This window comes from Protopterus annectens, chromosome 1.part0 (assembly GCF_019279795.1).
Source record: "Protopterus annectens isolate FY-2018-M chromosome 1.part0, PAN1.0, whole genome shotgun sequence".
NCBI classification, from domain to species: domain Eukaryota; kingdom Metazoa; phylum Chordata; order Ceratodontiformes; family Protopteridae; genus Protopterus; species Protopterus annectens.
In genome coordinates, this window is record NC_056725.1 from 920,729,811 (window position 1) to 920,746,179 (window position 16,369).

A 16,369-nucleotide genomic window follows, 5' to 3' on the forward strand; every position below is an offset into this window, starting at 1 on the left:
TGCGCTATTTGCTTTATTGGGTGCATTCATTTCAAAAGCTCTATTTGTAGGATGCTGACATCATCACACTTGGCAAAGAGGTATTCAGCACTCCTAATGTGTTCCACAGTCTCCAAAAAGGCCACTCCTCTCAAGGCCAATCACACACACACACACATACACACACACACACACACACACACACACACACACACACACACACACACACACACACACACACACACACACTCAGCAATTGCAGGATTCAAACTCCTACCTATGTTATGATACTAGTGAGATACACATTAACATGACACGCGACATGCTTTACTGTGTGGTCTTTATTCACATGCTATGTTTGTAGGTTGCTGACATCAGACTAGACATGGTTATGTGTGTGCACGTAGTGTTATGCACTCCCACAAATGAACCTTGTGGGTCAGCAGGTGTGAACATCTTGCACAGGAATACACAATTCATACCTGGTGTGATCTATCTGTGGACATATTACCATTCCTTCATATGACAATACATATTCATGCACAGATTGTAGGTTTTGTGGATACCACATGTGTCTGTGATGTTGGTAAAGGGCTATTCAAGGTCTATGTGGGACCTGTGTTTCTCCTGTCAGTGATATTTGTCCTGGGTGGCTGCCTTGCAAGATATCTGGCAGGTTTGGGGAACATGATGTGCTCATTAACATACCACAGACATTTGTGTTGTGTGTTTGTCGGTTTACAATATCTCTGTTCCTGACTGCAATCATAATGGACTCCATGGACTAGCATTTTGGACTTCATAGGCTTAAAGGAATATAGTTCCCATGGTGTGTTGTGCACCAACACTTGTAGGGTGTGCCACATGTTGCTGTAACTCATTCAACAGTGAAAGATCCTGTAGAGAGTGTGAGGCTCAACAGACTGTTCGGGTGCAGTGTCTGTCTGTCCTGTCGATCACTTATGACACATGGGGAAACATTATTATCCACGTGATGGGATTCATTTGGCATTGTGGGGACCAGTTTACACATTCTACATGTGATATCTCCTGCTATGATGTTAGGGCCTTTTGTCACTGGGAGGTGGGTATGTATGTATGGGCCTGTCTGACAGGATGTTGACATTGTCAGTCAGGTACAGTTGACCATGACTCAGGACATATATGACTGTACATCGATATGCCTCACCTAGCAAAAGGAGGTGTAATGTTTCTGTCTGTACTCCTTTGCAGGTTATCTTTCCACAGCAACAGCAAACCTGAACACTAAAACCCTGTTATACTCTTTTACACACTTGACACACTACTGATCCTTTGTGATCAGTCAACAGTGTATGTCATCATCATATTCTGGCATGTCCAAAGGTCAGTTTTGTGTGTACTCTCCAGTCCAGCTGGTGCATATTGGAATTCTGATGCATTGTTACAACTGCCTTATGTACACAGGTAACACTGTCCTCCTACCAACAAACTCAGATATGTGTGAGAGATGCAACTGTATAGACAGACAGGAGGCTGAGCTCTCCCAAGCCATGACTGGCACAGTCTATTGGGTGGTGAAGGTAACCACACACACCACAAATACAGTCACACATGCACCTATGACAACAGCAAACCGTATACATTGACACACAATGACATACTTGGAGCATGTAAATGTACTCTGCCTAAGCAGCTGAGACATCCAAAGCAGACACACAAACAACTGCTAACACACAACCATACACACATATCACATAGTTCACAAAGTCATTGTGCCACACAGTCACTGTCCTTAGGCCTACACAACACACCTCATACAACTGTATTAGGTGAGTGTAATTGTCGGTCACACTGACATCCCACTCACCAGGCTGAACAAAGTGAAGGTCACTTTATGCTGTGTGTCGGGTGCCAGGATATGCCACATGACACATGCACTGTTGTCAGTCCACTACAAGTACAACTATGGCTCCATAATTGAGCATTCTGGTGTGTAGACCCTCAGACATTCCTCCCTGGACTACATGACAAGAGACATAGAGGGGCTCTCTGATCATGTAGGCCAGGACAGTATGACCCTGACATTGTGTAGCATCTTACCCTCACCAAGTACTATGTCACAGTATACAGATGACATGATCGGTTTTAACAGTTGCCTAACATATTGTTGTCATTCACAGGGGATCCAGTGTCTGTCAGCCTGGGATTACATGCTCAACATGCCATGTACATTCGCTATGGACGCCATGCAGCTGTCACCCCTAGGCTTTCACAGACTGCCTTAGGCTCTTGACACACACATAGTGGCTGTTTGAAGTGAGGGTCAGATGACATAACCACAGCCATAGACATTACAGGGTACAGGAAATGGAGAGTGATGGTGCTCAACAACTGATGTCTAACCCTCAGAATGCATGCACTCAGGACTCACATCAGTATGGAATCTGTTGATATATGTGCAGTAACAAACACCTGGTTCAGGCTCATGAAAGCACAGCAGCACTAACATGTTTTACGTCATACCATGGTTTTCAGATAGGGGGGTATTCCATATACATCATTCATACACACACCTCCAGGTTGGTAGCAGTACACAAAGCAGTGGGGAACGTACATGTGCAACTGAGAGGGGTCAAAACTGCATTTCAGTTTGTAGATTGTTACAGACCACACTCCCAAACATGGGCACAACAGTCGTTATTCCTGGGAACACTGGGGAATGTGAAGGTCTCACCAAACACCATTATATTGTGTGACTTCAAATACACACACATTGACTGGGTATACTACTCAAGCAGTGACACCCTCGAACAACAGTTGCTAAGATTGTTACACTCAAATGCTAGGGCAGACCTGGTCACCACACCCACAGGGGGTTATACATGTGGTACCTGATCATCACACACATGGGGACTCTATGCTCCACAACAGAGGTATACCTGTAATTGTTAAGGTCAGAACATACATTCATCTCACAAGACATACATATCCCATACACACACACATCCTATGTGATCTCAGTGACATACTTCTCATGAGCAAACATCACACTTGTACAAACTGAGGTGGTATCCCTCGATGACCCTGGGACAGTGTTAATTACGGCTCAGACAACTACATACTTTACAAGCACATTCTATGGACAACTACTAGAATTAATGGATCATGCTATCCCAGATAACTACAAGACTCACTCCTCCAAAGGCAGGGGACCTGTCTACTGGACCACGGCCATTATTGAGCTGTACATGGATAGGAAGAGGCTACTACATTATGGAGCACAATCACAATCTGGAAGGCATCTCTGATCATTACTATGGTATAGCTACGATCAGTTGTTGATTCATCTAAGACCCACTTCTAACGGACACTTGCAACAGACACTGTGGGCAATCACAAGGCCTTATTTAGTTATGTCAGAGACCTGTGTGGGAACTCACAGATATGCTGTGAGTTACTGCATAATTACAAATGATACAGTGAACCCACTGACATTGCGAACATCCTGGACAACAGGTTCAGTAGGAATGTTTCCCCACCATCCCCCCTGCAGTGCACATGTCTATCACACCAGGGTGTAGCCTCCCTGACATCACAGTTGAACATGTGTGTGCTGCCCTCTCCATAGCAGACAACACAGCATCAGTGGGACCAGATAGTGTCCAAGACTGAGGCATACACAAGATTCATGACAAACTTCACACTCACATTATGTCACTGTTCAATATCACAGTTACTACAGGATGTGTACCCATGGAATGGCATACAGCTATGGTGTACCCACTACACAGTGTTGGTGCCACAAGGGACCCTGGACATTATCACAATATATGCCTAACTATCCTGGTCTGCTATGCTATGGAGTGTATCATCATGGAAAACATATACATACACATTGTGAACCTACAGACACTGGATCCTACACAATTTGGTATTGTTGTGGGCATATCTTGCCTCTTGCAGATGTTTGATGTCTTTAAACAATTAACAGGTTAATAGAAGTATACAGGGTTGTCCACACAACCTACCTGGAGCTCGCACACCACTTCTACACAATACCCCACTTGGCCTTTACACATTAGATCACCAGATTCAATATTTACACATATGTCACAATCTGGATTGCTAACTGGATCATGGATAGCACACACATGGTCAGTACTGCAGGTGCCATGTCTGACTATACACCAGTTACACATGCTATCCCACAGGGCTCAGTCCTGGGACCTCTCTTGTTCTGTATATATTTCTGATACATACTGGCTAACACAGGGGGAATATGGATGACCATGTTTGCAGATGGCTGAAAACTGTTTGCCATGTTCGACTGCACAGCTGGCACAGGCATCCTCAGAAAGGGTCTCACAGAGATGGCTGACTGGTGCCAGAGCCATGGCCTACAGCTACCTTACTTTAGATGCATAGTCATCACCTTTGGTAGTAACATCGTGCACACACATTACCACATAGGTGATGATACACCATGTACAGTGTGTGTGGTTTGTGATTTGTGGACATGAATACTTAGTACTCTTGCCTATGGCATTCATGTTGCCAATGTTGTTGGACACACCTTCTATTTAGGCAACCTTATCCCATACAGTTTTACATCCAGATCAGGTGGGGTCATTGTGACCCTGTAGTTATCTGGCACATGCTTGGATACAATGGCCAATTTCGGATGTACCTTACCCAACACCTGCAGCAACTGGAATGTACACAGAGTTACATACCAAGTGGATCTAGAGACTCTTACAGATGGTATGCATAGTTTGGCTATGGTGACCCCAGCTCTCCTCAGTTGCTTACTGCCTACTTAGATGCAGTCTGTGCCTTTTCTTTGATGCCATGTCCATCACAGCATTGATGGACTGGCTCCACGTGAGGATATCACAGTCCCTTACAGATACATGCTCCAGGGACAGGTACATGAGCAATGATGTTAATAGGACATGCTGGAGGGGCATATTACCATCACAGAGGCTCCACTCACTCGGGAATGTGATCACAGTACCACATATGCACAGACCCATGCTGAACACCTACAGGTGACATCTTCACAGGTGGATGGGTGATTGTATGTTTAGCCCTGGGATATGTTATGGGTCCTTGCTAGACAGAGGCAGAATGAAATGAGCATATATGAGATATCTTGTGTGACATACTATTGACAGGCACAGTCTACTGATCTAGCATGATTGCAGACTACAAACACACTGTGCCTAGGCTTCTACATACCCTAGGGCAGATAGCCTAGTGTCAACCTCTGAACCTGTGATAATGTTCAGGATGCACATTGTTCAATGATGGTACTGATTGCAGGTTTTGTTTCTTCTTTGCTTTACCACTTCCTATGAACAACCTAGGTTTCTGCATAACATATTTGATTGTGACAGTATTTCACTATTTTATATTGTGTCTGTTGTCATATCACTGTGTGCACATGGTGGATTGGTGAATAGTGCGAGGTTCTTGGGTTGACACTTGCAACTGTGGGATATGTGTGGCCCACTGCTGTACTCAAACTTTACCTAAGTGTGTGAGCATGCCCAGTTCAGACTTTCAGTGTTTTGTTGCCTGACATTTGTCTCATAGTTTCAAGTGTGTGAGCATGCCCAGTGTGACCTTGCAGTATGTTACTGTCTGAGGTCCACTACATTTGTTGATGTGTGTGAACATTACCAATATTAACATTTATACTATATGTGTGTTGAATATCAGGTTCTATTATTACTGCAGGCCTCACCTTTGTGTCTTGACTCGACAGGGATTATGCTATGCATGCAGGGTTTCCATTAGATACTTAGCATTGACTTATCAACATTTTTTCATGCAAGCTGACCATCGACATACTGTCATGGTTTAGTGGTTCTGTTTTCTGACTATAGTACATTGTATCCTGGGTTCGAGGACTGTCACTTTTTCATATTTTCATACATGGCAGAACAGACTGCTTCAAGAAAAGTGAAGCAAATATGAACCTGTTAACCTGCTTTTGATGAACTATACCCACATTTGACCATATTTGCACAACATTGGTCAATGTTGCCCAACATTGTTGGACAGTGCACAATATTGCTGAACATTGCCTGTAGTTGTGCTACTTAGTGTGTGCAATTTTGTTCACATATACTAAATAGTGGTGAGAGCTGTTTAGCAGTGCTTTATATTGATTAACAAATAGCAATCATGCCTCAGGTGGTGCTGCAAGCCTGCCTATGTCGGATGCACATTTTACACTCCCTATACATGTTTGTTAACAGGTAGTGTCAAGTTAGGCATCGCTTTTACTATATGTGCAAGTCGGAGAGAGGTGTAATTTCAGGGTTCCTACTGAGCCAGTGTATATGCTATGCATTGCCTCTTTGCCATGGCCAAAGCATACTGGGCATGCCTCCTTCTGCCTACTGGGGCAGGGTCAGGTTGTTCCTCCTCTGAGTCATGCTCTGCCTGTGATGGCCTTGGCAATGGTGGGGGGCTATTGTGCCCGGCCCTATGCTGCTCCTGCTGCAGCTGTTTTCACAGGATCATATTGTGTAGCATAGCACATACCATGACTATCTGGATACATGTAGTTGGTGAGTACTGCAAGGCTCCACCAGATGTGTCTAGGCACTGGAACCATGACTTGAGCAGCCCAAACACACGCTCGATTACATTTTGTGTTTGTGCGTGTGCCTTATTATGGCGTTCCTGTTCAGGCATGTGTGCATTTCTTATGGGTGTCATCAGCCATGGCTCAAGTGCATATCCAGCATCCCCCACTAGGTGACCATGAGGGATGTCCCCATTGGCAAATGTCTGGTACAGCTGTGTCAGATGCCAGATATGGGAGTCATGGTAGCTTCCAGGGCAGCCAGCGCACACATTCATTATTATGCCCTGGGCATCACACATGACCTGGCAGTTGATGGAGGGATAACCCTTGTGGTTATAGTAGACCCTACCCTGCTCACAGGCTGGTGCTTTGATGCGAATGTGCGTGCAGTCTATTGCACCCACTACCTCAGGGTATTCTGCTATTTGCTGGAAGAGATGCATATTGCTGGCCAATATCTCACGGGAATTGGGGAAATATACATGATCACCGACATGTGCTGACATGGCATTCAGGAACTGGTGCAGTACCCTAGATGCTGATACCTGTGAAATCCCCATCATATCACCAGTTGGTCTCTGGAAGGTACCTGTTGCTAATATTCTTAGGCCAACACATACCTTGGTTTCCACTGGGATGGGTTCCCCTCTGTTGGTTCTGTGTGTGAGGCATGGCCTGCACAGCTCAACAATTTGCTGCATGAGGTCTCTGTCCACTCTATAGTGCTCCACTATCTCCAGCTCATGTAGCCCCTGGTAGGTTACCCTAGGCCTGTACTCTCTTCTCCGTCTCCTCACTGTGGGTTGCTCAGCGGCATTTGCATTGTCACCACCCTCAGCATGTTGCATATGTCGCTTTATGACAGCAATGGCAGCCCCTAACATTTCTTTGTCTCAGTGAAGCTTTTTCAGTTTTCACTTCTATTAGCTTACTGCAGTGTTGCAGTGTGTCTGAGAAATACATACTGGAATGTTTTTGGCTGGGTTTTGAGTGCTGGGCTGGGCTAGTGTAATGCCTGTCTAATTGGCTGATTCCGATTGTTTTTACCTGCTAGCTTTGCTAATACTCCCTGGTTAACTTCCTACTATTTGTGTGCTTCCTTTTCCCTTTCTGTTTCCTCAGGAGGCAGCACCGCGCAAACAAGCGCAAACACGTGCACACCACCTCACACGTGCACACACATGCTTACATGGACGAAAATTTGCTTATTCCTGTTAAAACATGTGCAAACACGCTTAAAACTGTTTACACAGCCTTACATATGCTTACTGAAGCCTACACGCATGCACACATGCTTGCACGGGTGCACACTGTCTTACTAGGGTTTATTGGCGCACACATGCACGCATGCACGCTCAGCAAGAAACTTTGGTGTTATCCACAGCATACACCTTCGATTTCTTGACTTTACCTGGCCTACCTGTTGACACACCTCTTTCACTATTATGTAAATGTAAGCTGACACATGTCACTGTGCTCCAATGAGCTGCATTCCTTTTATACATACCCCCCTTGTGATGTCACCTATCTTCTACTCTGTTACTCCCCTTATCCTACTCCTACACTCCACTGACTGTGCTCATTTGCTATGTGAACTTGCGATTCACTATCATAACTCTCATTTGCATAGGATTGCCTACTAATGCTTAGTTACATCTCTTAGACTGAGCTTCCCCCCCTTAGCAACCTCTACTTGGTGGCCATGTTGTCTTCAGCCTGCCATTCCCTTGCATTGTAAATTCATTTTAGCTATGAAATCCACATTTGTGGATCTTAATTATTCATTTTCTGCTTTTTAGGGCACAGCACATTTGCGTGGCGCTGCGCTATGGTTAAACACCGGAGATCGGGATTAAAAAAAAAAGTTTTTTTATTTTTAATTTGCATCACTTCCCATTGGCAATGGCCATATTTTTGTCCACTGGCATGCTTCCTCCTGTGAATGCATGCTTTTTTTTACTGCTGACATGGCTCCATTTTGCTATTTGCAGAACCGTACTCAGTTATCAACTGAGTACATTTCTGCAGATAACACTACTCCTACTCGGACAGGTTTGGGTTTCCTGGATCGCAAATTTACCTCATTTGCATGGCTTTTGCCTGCAATTGAGGCAATTTGCATATCCCAGCCCTGTCCGTGTAGGACTAGTTTAGAGAGCTCAGTTGCACGCCCCTGCCGGCTGTTCCTGGATCGCTCAGCGGACATGTTGGCTTGCTGGTGTCTTACTCTACTCTTAGACTCCGTGCAAGCCTTCGTGAATCCGGCCCAATGATTCACATGTGAATGCACCAAAACAAAATATATCCAGTGTAAGTATGATACAGCACCTCAGCAACACACGCAACTAATATTACAGCTATAAAATATAATGATGAGTTATAATCCTGCCCATATTTTGTGCAGATGGATGTTGGACCTGGATGCCAGACATACCTATACGCCTCAAGTAAGACATGGTTTATAAACTGTAATGCGACTGCAGAAGACAGAGATAGTAGGACTATGTGCCTGGGGCCTCATCAGATTATATTCTCTGGGGTCTATGCAGCACCACTCTGCTATGACATCACACCATACTGTGCTACTCTGTGGAGGTGGCCCTGGTTTTAAGTGAGGCCAAGAACTCCTGCATCTCTGCAAGGGATGGTTCCATATATGGTCAACCACGTGTCGCCTTCTTTTCCAATACCCCAGCCTCTACTCTGTGGGTGGAAGCACAGATCATATCAGTCATTCTGTGGTGGACAATATCTGATTGTCCATAGCATTAACATTCCTGTTAACATTCTGACAGACATGGTCACAGAAAAACTGGTCAGCAGAATAGACTACATGGAACTGTCTACCATGGAGAAAGAGGTCCCCTAGTACCACCTCTGTTTCAGCCTCCATAAACTCGGGATTATGTTTTTGTGTATGTTTCTTAGACATAGCTCTGTTGGTATGGAAAACACTGGAATTAACAGCTGTGATCTTGCATGGGTCTTTGAAATGCTAACATTGGTAGTATACTAACAGACCACCTGCTATGCTTTAGTAGGGCCTGACACTAGCATACATGTATCCACAAAACAATCTTTACCTGAATGTCAAGCATTATTGCAGCATCCTAATCACAATCTCCCTCACCTAAAAATCCAGCACATGGCTGCAAGCTAACAAGCACAGGATAATTAGCCACAACAATTCAAAAAATTATATTTTAATCACATGCATTTAAGGTAAACAGCGTTACACTGGTATATGGCACATTTACATTGTAACATCCTACTGTAATGTGCCTTCATGGTAATATGACCAGTACACTTATAATGTTCTCCTTCATAAAACTTTAGCCAATATATGTAGATACACTATAAAAACTGGCAACACTTATAGGCCTGACAGTAAATAGCATACAAAAACCTAGGCTGTACAAAGAAGTAGGTGAAAAAGTACCACATACCTTATGTAAGCAGATCAATCTTGTGAAGCAACAATTCTTTGCTGTAATACAAGATTGGAGCACAACTTCATATTCAATACTATGAAGAGGATTTGTGGTTCATTTCACACATATCATGTAGATTACCACCTCTGGGCAAATTATGCTAATTAGGGTTCACCTCATTATTGTTTTTTTTTTTTAATTACTCAATTTGCATGACACTCAACCATGACATACATTTCTTTGACTTCTATGTGATCCTGTACACACACCTGAGCACCTGTAGTAAGCACCGTGTATGCTCAAGAAGCCAAGATTATAGTGGTAAGAAAACTGTCATGCTCATTCCTCTCAGGTGTACCTCACTATGGAGAATGTTCCTCAGTTTTGGTTGTAAAGGGCCATGTTCATTGCATTTCCACATTGAAAGGGTCTGTCACACATTCAAGAGTTAGCAATGTTTTTTAATTGATAAATATGAAAAATAGCACTGAATAATATTAATTCATCAAAAAGCATTTTATAAGTAGAAAAGAACACATGTTAACCATGCTGTGAGCTTCCTAGTCGAAGTTGTCAGTAAGATGTTAGTAAGTGTTTCACATGTCCATTTATTCAACATTATTGAGAGGTGACCTGGATCATATGCATGAGCTTAGAAAGACTGCTATTAAACAAATGCTTTTGATAATAACTCTAGAGCACAAAAGCCTTTGTCTGAATGACTTAGGCAACAAAAAGTAGAAAGAGTTGTTGCAAACTTAGGCAGCCTACAACAAAAAAAAAAATAACCAGAGATCCCGTAAAGATATTCAAGAGATTTTAGAAATTTTATGAAAAGTAATATAAAGCAGAGAAGTAGGGAAATCAATAAAAAGCACAAATGGAAATATTTATGGAAGACTTAAATATATTAAGGTTAGAGGTAGTTAAGGCTCAACAACTAACACTTAAGATAAGAGGAGATGAGATAAAAATGGTGATGTATAACCAATCTGCAGGAAAGTCTCCAGGAATAGATGATAATCTGGTGGACATTTGGTAGCTAGGAGGGCGGCATGACTTCTCAGAGAGGAACCCTCCAACTTTGATTTTTGCCTCTGATTCCTCATATATCCTTCTAATTAACTTTATTATTGTATCAGGAAATGGAAATTTGTACATTGTCTTACTCATAAAATCCCAGCTTACTCTATCGAATGCTTTCTTTCCATCAAAACCTACCAATAGCAGCAGTATTTTCATACATTCTGCTTCCTTCTGGAAGGTTTTAAGAGTATTTTAAAAGGAGTTAAGGCATCAACATCCTGGAAACAAGCTATGCTGGCTGTAATACCTAAATATGGTAAAGACCTATCTGACCCAATGTCATACAGGCCCAATTTTAAACCATGATTATAAAGTATTTATATGCATAATGGTTAAAAGAATGGCAAAAGTGATGCCAAAATTAATAGATATGGAGCAATGTGGTTTTGTGGAGGGGAGGCAAACATCTGACAACATTAACAGAACAGTGATGATCCAGAAGGAAGCAGATACAAAAATAAAGTTAATTAGAATGATATATGAGGACTCAGAGGCAAAAATCAAAGTGGAGGGGCTCCTCTCTGATAAGTCATGCCTTTCCCCACTGTTATTTGCATTATATTTAGAACCATTGACAAAGAAAATAAGGGGTTCAGAAATTCAAGGATATAATTTGTATGGTGTTCAGGAAAAGCTGTTTTTATATGCAGATGATATTATTTTGTGCCAGATGGAACCAGAAAAGGACATTTCAGTGTATTTAAGAGTACAGATTAAAAAATTATTCAGTTATGGCAGCTAAGGATATGTGAGAAGAGACTCAACAAAAGATCATTCAAAAAGTAAAAAACTGTAAGCTCTTGCCTATGGATATGGATAGAAAAATACAGGCAGTAAAAATGTTTTAGTCATTTTAGTTTTGTACATAAATCAAGCATATTTTTATCAGAGGAGAAGTTGTGGATAGTAATTTATAAAGAGTTGCAGGTTTTTATTTGGGAGGGGAATAGAGCAAGAGTCAAGAATGATAAGTTGATCCTTCTCAATAGAACAAGGCGGTTTAGGATTACCTAATTATGAAGGGATATTTTAGTGCTGCATAGTTAAGAATCTTATATGTGACACAAGCAGAAAGCTACAAAAAAAGTAGAAAGGGATGATGATGAAGCAGGGGGGTAATTCAAGAAATAAGGAAAGAATCAACACAGATCCTTAAGGAGAATAACAACAGTCATTCAGAATATCATATTCGTAAAGTAGGAGAAAGTATACTAAGACCTAAACCAGCACTAAAATGGAGAAAGAAGATTCTGAAGATAAGGATGATTGCAATCAGGAGTACAGTCAACAGACAAGTGGGAGCTGTAATTCAGTGGAGGAAGATTGCAAAGCAACCAAGGTATTGAGAACAAATAATTAGCGAAGGAAAGGTAATAGAACGAGAAGAGGCCAATAAGTAATTTGGATTGGAGGCTGCTGATTGTAATGCAACCCTGAACTAGAGAAGATGGGAACAAGAATGAATAAATTAATGAAAGGTTATTTAACATTTTAAAAGACTGAACATCCTGATATAAAGTTCTGTAAAACCACTGGTATATTTCAAAACATGAAAACCAAAAACAATGGTTATGAAATGTCTAGCTGACATTTATTGACACTAGCCTTTATTTAATTTTGAATATGTTTATGCATGTACCCGTTTTCAGCACTTTTGACCCATAATATAAAGTATGCCATCTATAGGAGCTTTTAGTTTGCTATGACGCTACATTACAGATGAAGACAGTATTATTGAAAGACGTTATCATGCTGCATCACATGAGTCTTTAGTCAGATTCGGAATCAGGTTAAACACTTTACATTTTTGGCATTTCTGTAAACTACCTCAAATACAGCCCCCTTATTTGGCATTACAGAAGTTTGTTTCATCTGTGGTTGCTACAATAAATCTATATTGCTAATATGCAGCAGTGGGATCAGAACCAGATCATGGTTCAATGGGGCCCTAGGCAACCTCCCCACCGCCCCGACATTCTAGTGTCCTATTACTTGGTTATTTCTCCCCTGTTACCATAAACACTGGTCAAACGTGTCAGTATACATACTACATTCTTCTTTACTTCTACAATGATTAGAGATATTTAAAACTTTTATTTCAAATTGTATAGCACAAACACCAATAGCCATTGGATAACAAAACAACAGAGTCTCACAATGAAAACAGACTTACCATGAACAGTATGCTTCTCTGCCCTTGAAACTCAAATTCATTAAAACAGCATTGAAACCCACATTCAAAGAAAATACATCTGGTCAGTAGGGGATTAATTTTACCTTTGAGCTGTTTTCAAACCATAGGCCCCTTGTACACATTTTTAGGACCATTCATACATGCATGTGCTCTTTGATGCACCATCCTGATTGTATTCAATTATATTCCTTGTATAATACAGTACCACTTATTAGAGTGTGTTTGAAATTTATAGGTTTGAACATATTGCTAGTAAGCAATGAAACAAAACATATGCACCGATAATAACAAAACTACTCATTATAGAAAATTTCAACCAAAAAAAGGCCATTCAAACTTCTGTCATTGCAATCCATCAGTATGTCAATATACACAATCTCTGCAATCATTCCACGTTAAAGAAATCTATAACTAATGAAGAGGTTGTGGCTAGCAATTAACTTTACATTTCAGTGTTTCATGTACTAATTAAGTGTCTGCTGCCCTTGAAGAATAAATTGCCCATGTTGCATTTAAAAAATTGTTAAGCTGGTAATACTGCAATAGGTAATAGCTGTCAAACCAACAACAGGTTTATAGTTACTACATACCTCATCCAAAGGAAGAGACACCCAGGAGTGCAACATCCCCACCACCCCTTAAAGAACACTGCAAACCCATCACTTCATCTACATGGTGTGCTAGTAGAACCCACAGCCCTCTGCACCAAAGGCAAGTATGTTATCTGCTGTGCTACTAACACTTTTTTTAATTTTATAGCACAAACACTGATTATGACCATTTGGTAAACAAAGCAGTTACACTTTAAAAACAGACTCCGCATGAGTGACAGTCCCTAGAAATGCAATATTCCTTGAAAATGCACAGAAAAGTAACAGTCCTTGAAAGTGTATCTGTTTCGTTGGTGTAGAGACTTCAGGCTCTAGTCGGGTCTATATTGAATCAGTGAATGCTTAAAAAAGTAAACGCTGATTCATCGACCCTATTTGAGCGAACGCTGACAATGCCAAACACCCAGAACAGCGATTTTTTTCTCAGGGAAAAAAATCGCTGGGCCAGTTTCAGGAGTTTGCCATTTCCTTCACTGTGGTGCGATCTCAGAGTTGTTATATTTAAGTAGGGGGGTATGGAGGGCACAGCACCTCACATCGGGGAGTGTGGGGGCAAAGCCCCCCACATTAAATACTATTTTTTTTTTTTTTTTGTGGAACAGACATTTTTTTTCCCTGGGAAAAAAATCGATGTTCAGGGTGTTTGGGGTTGTTTGCATTCGGTAAACTAGGGTCGATGAATCAGCGTTCGCTTTTTCAAGCATTCACTGATTTAATATAGATCCCTCTAGTCAAGGTACAGGGTTTAAGGCTGAATAAGTTCACCAGCCTGGCATCCCTAACTGGGACATTTTACACTCACACATGCCTCCATTCAAGGGGGTTACTGTTCACACACACTCTCACACACACACACACACACACACACACACACACACACACACACACACACACACACACCTGGCCATCAGATCATCTTGCTCTGTAAGCTGCTTGCATGCAATGTCATTTATTAGGGCACTTAAAGCTCTCATAGAGGTTTCTGGGGCTTGCTGTTCTCTTCTTACTAAAGTATCCCGTATGGTGCTAAAGCCCTCCTGATTTACAGACATCTTCAGCTTATGTCTTTGGACATTTTATTTATAAGCATTTTCTGTTTAATCAAGCCAGCATAGGACCACTCAAGCCAGCATGGGCTCTAGTTAACTGCATAGGTCACCTAGTGCTGGATCTGAATAAGACAGGAATCTTCACTACTGTTCCAGGGTAACATTTTGCCAGAATAATTGCACATTATACAATGACTGGTCATTAATATTCCAAAATGAGCACACTGATTGGTCAACTCAACCAGAATGCCTGTTGTAAATCAAGCATATACCAACAGCAAAAGTCCAACTGCTAAAATATCATTGATAAGTTTTTTGCTATCTCTTAGACAAACATTGTCTGAAGGAAAGAGTCTGAAACTAAAAAGTGTGTCATTATTTAGTGACTTTGTTCCTCATAAAATATGTGTTCTTTTGACAAATCACTGAGGAACAAAGTCACTAAATAATGACAGGCATTTCAGTTTCAGACTTTCTTTTCTTCAGACAATGTACATATTCTCCCTTTGTTTATGCTTTGTCCACATTTTTTCAAATAAAAGATGGAGAGGTATATATGAGAGCAGAGAAAATACAAGGAAAATAAGGTACATTTCGGAAACTAAAACATACTTGATTTTCCTTGTATTTTCCCCTGTCTCTCTCGTAACTCTAAACTGTCAGGAGGTTACAGTCTGTATATAGCAACAGAAATCATCCTGTCTCCATTGCTTGCTTACTAAAGCAGTGAGGTACTGTGTAAGCCTGGGAATGCAAGTCCCATATGCATGCACAGTATATCATCAAAGGGCAGAATCCAGAAACAATGGGGAAAAACACCAGGGCGCCATTATACAAAGACATTATTTAAGAAAAGTAAAGAATAATAATTTTTTTCTTAAAAATGTCACTGTATAATAGCAATAACCAACTGTTTAATCATTCGGTCTTTGCCCTTGTGATTAAATCACACCAACCATGGGTAAATCTTCAATGTACCACACTCAGTCATTGGTTATTGCTATATTATCCCACTCCATTAGCAGTAGCTGTTTTACTGTTGTATGTGGGCTAACTCATCTCAAATACATGGCAGCTATATCAGTGCTTTGGAAGTTAGCTGCTGACATTTTATCTTTTCAGCTTAAGTCCAAAGTGAGTATTTCTTTCCCATTTTCAGGAACCAGCTGCTTTTATGAAACCATGGAATGCTGGACAGCCCCTAATCCATTCATCTTATTCACTGACATGTTCCCTGGGATTCATGAAGCTCGGCGCAAGGACGGCATTAGGCTTGCACCGACCATGCAACATAGAGATGGTGCAGTAGCACCATATGCATATTAATGAAGGCGTGCTGCCGCCACATCCACGTGCATAGAAAACGTGCACGAGTGCATGGGGCGTGTCCAAGCGCCACACGGAGGCGTGGACATGTCGGCTGTTTATGTGCAACCTAA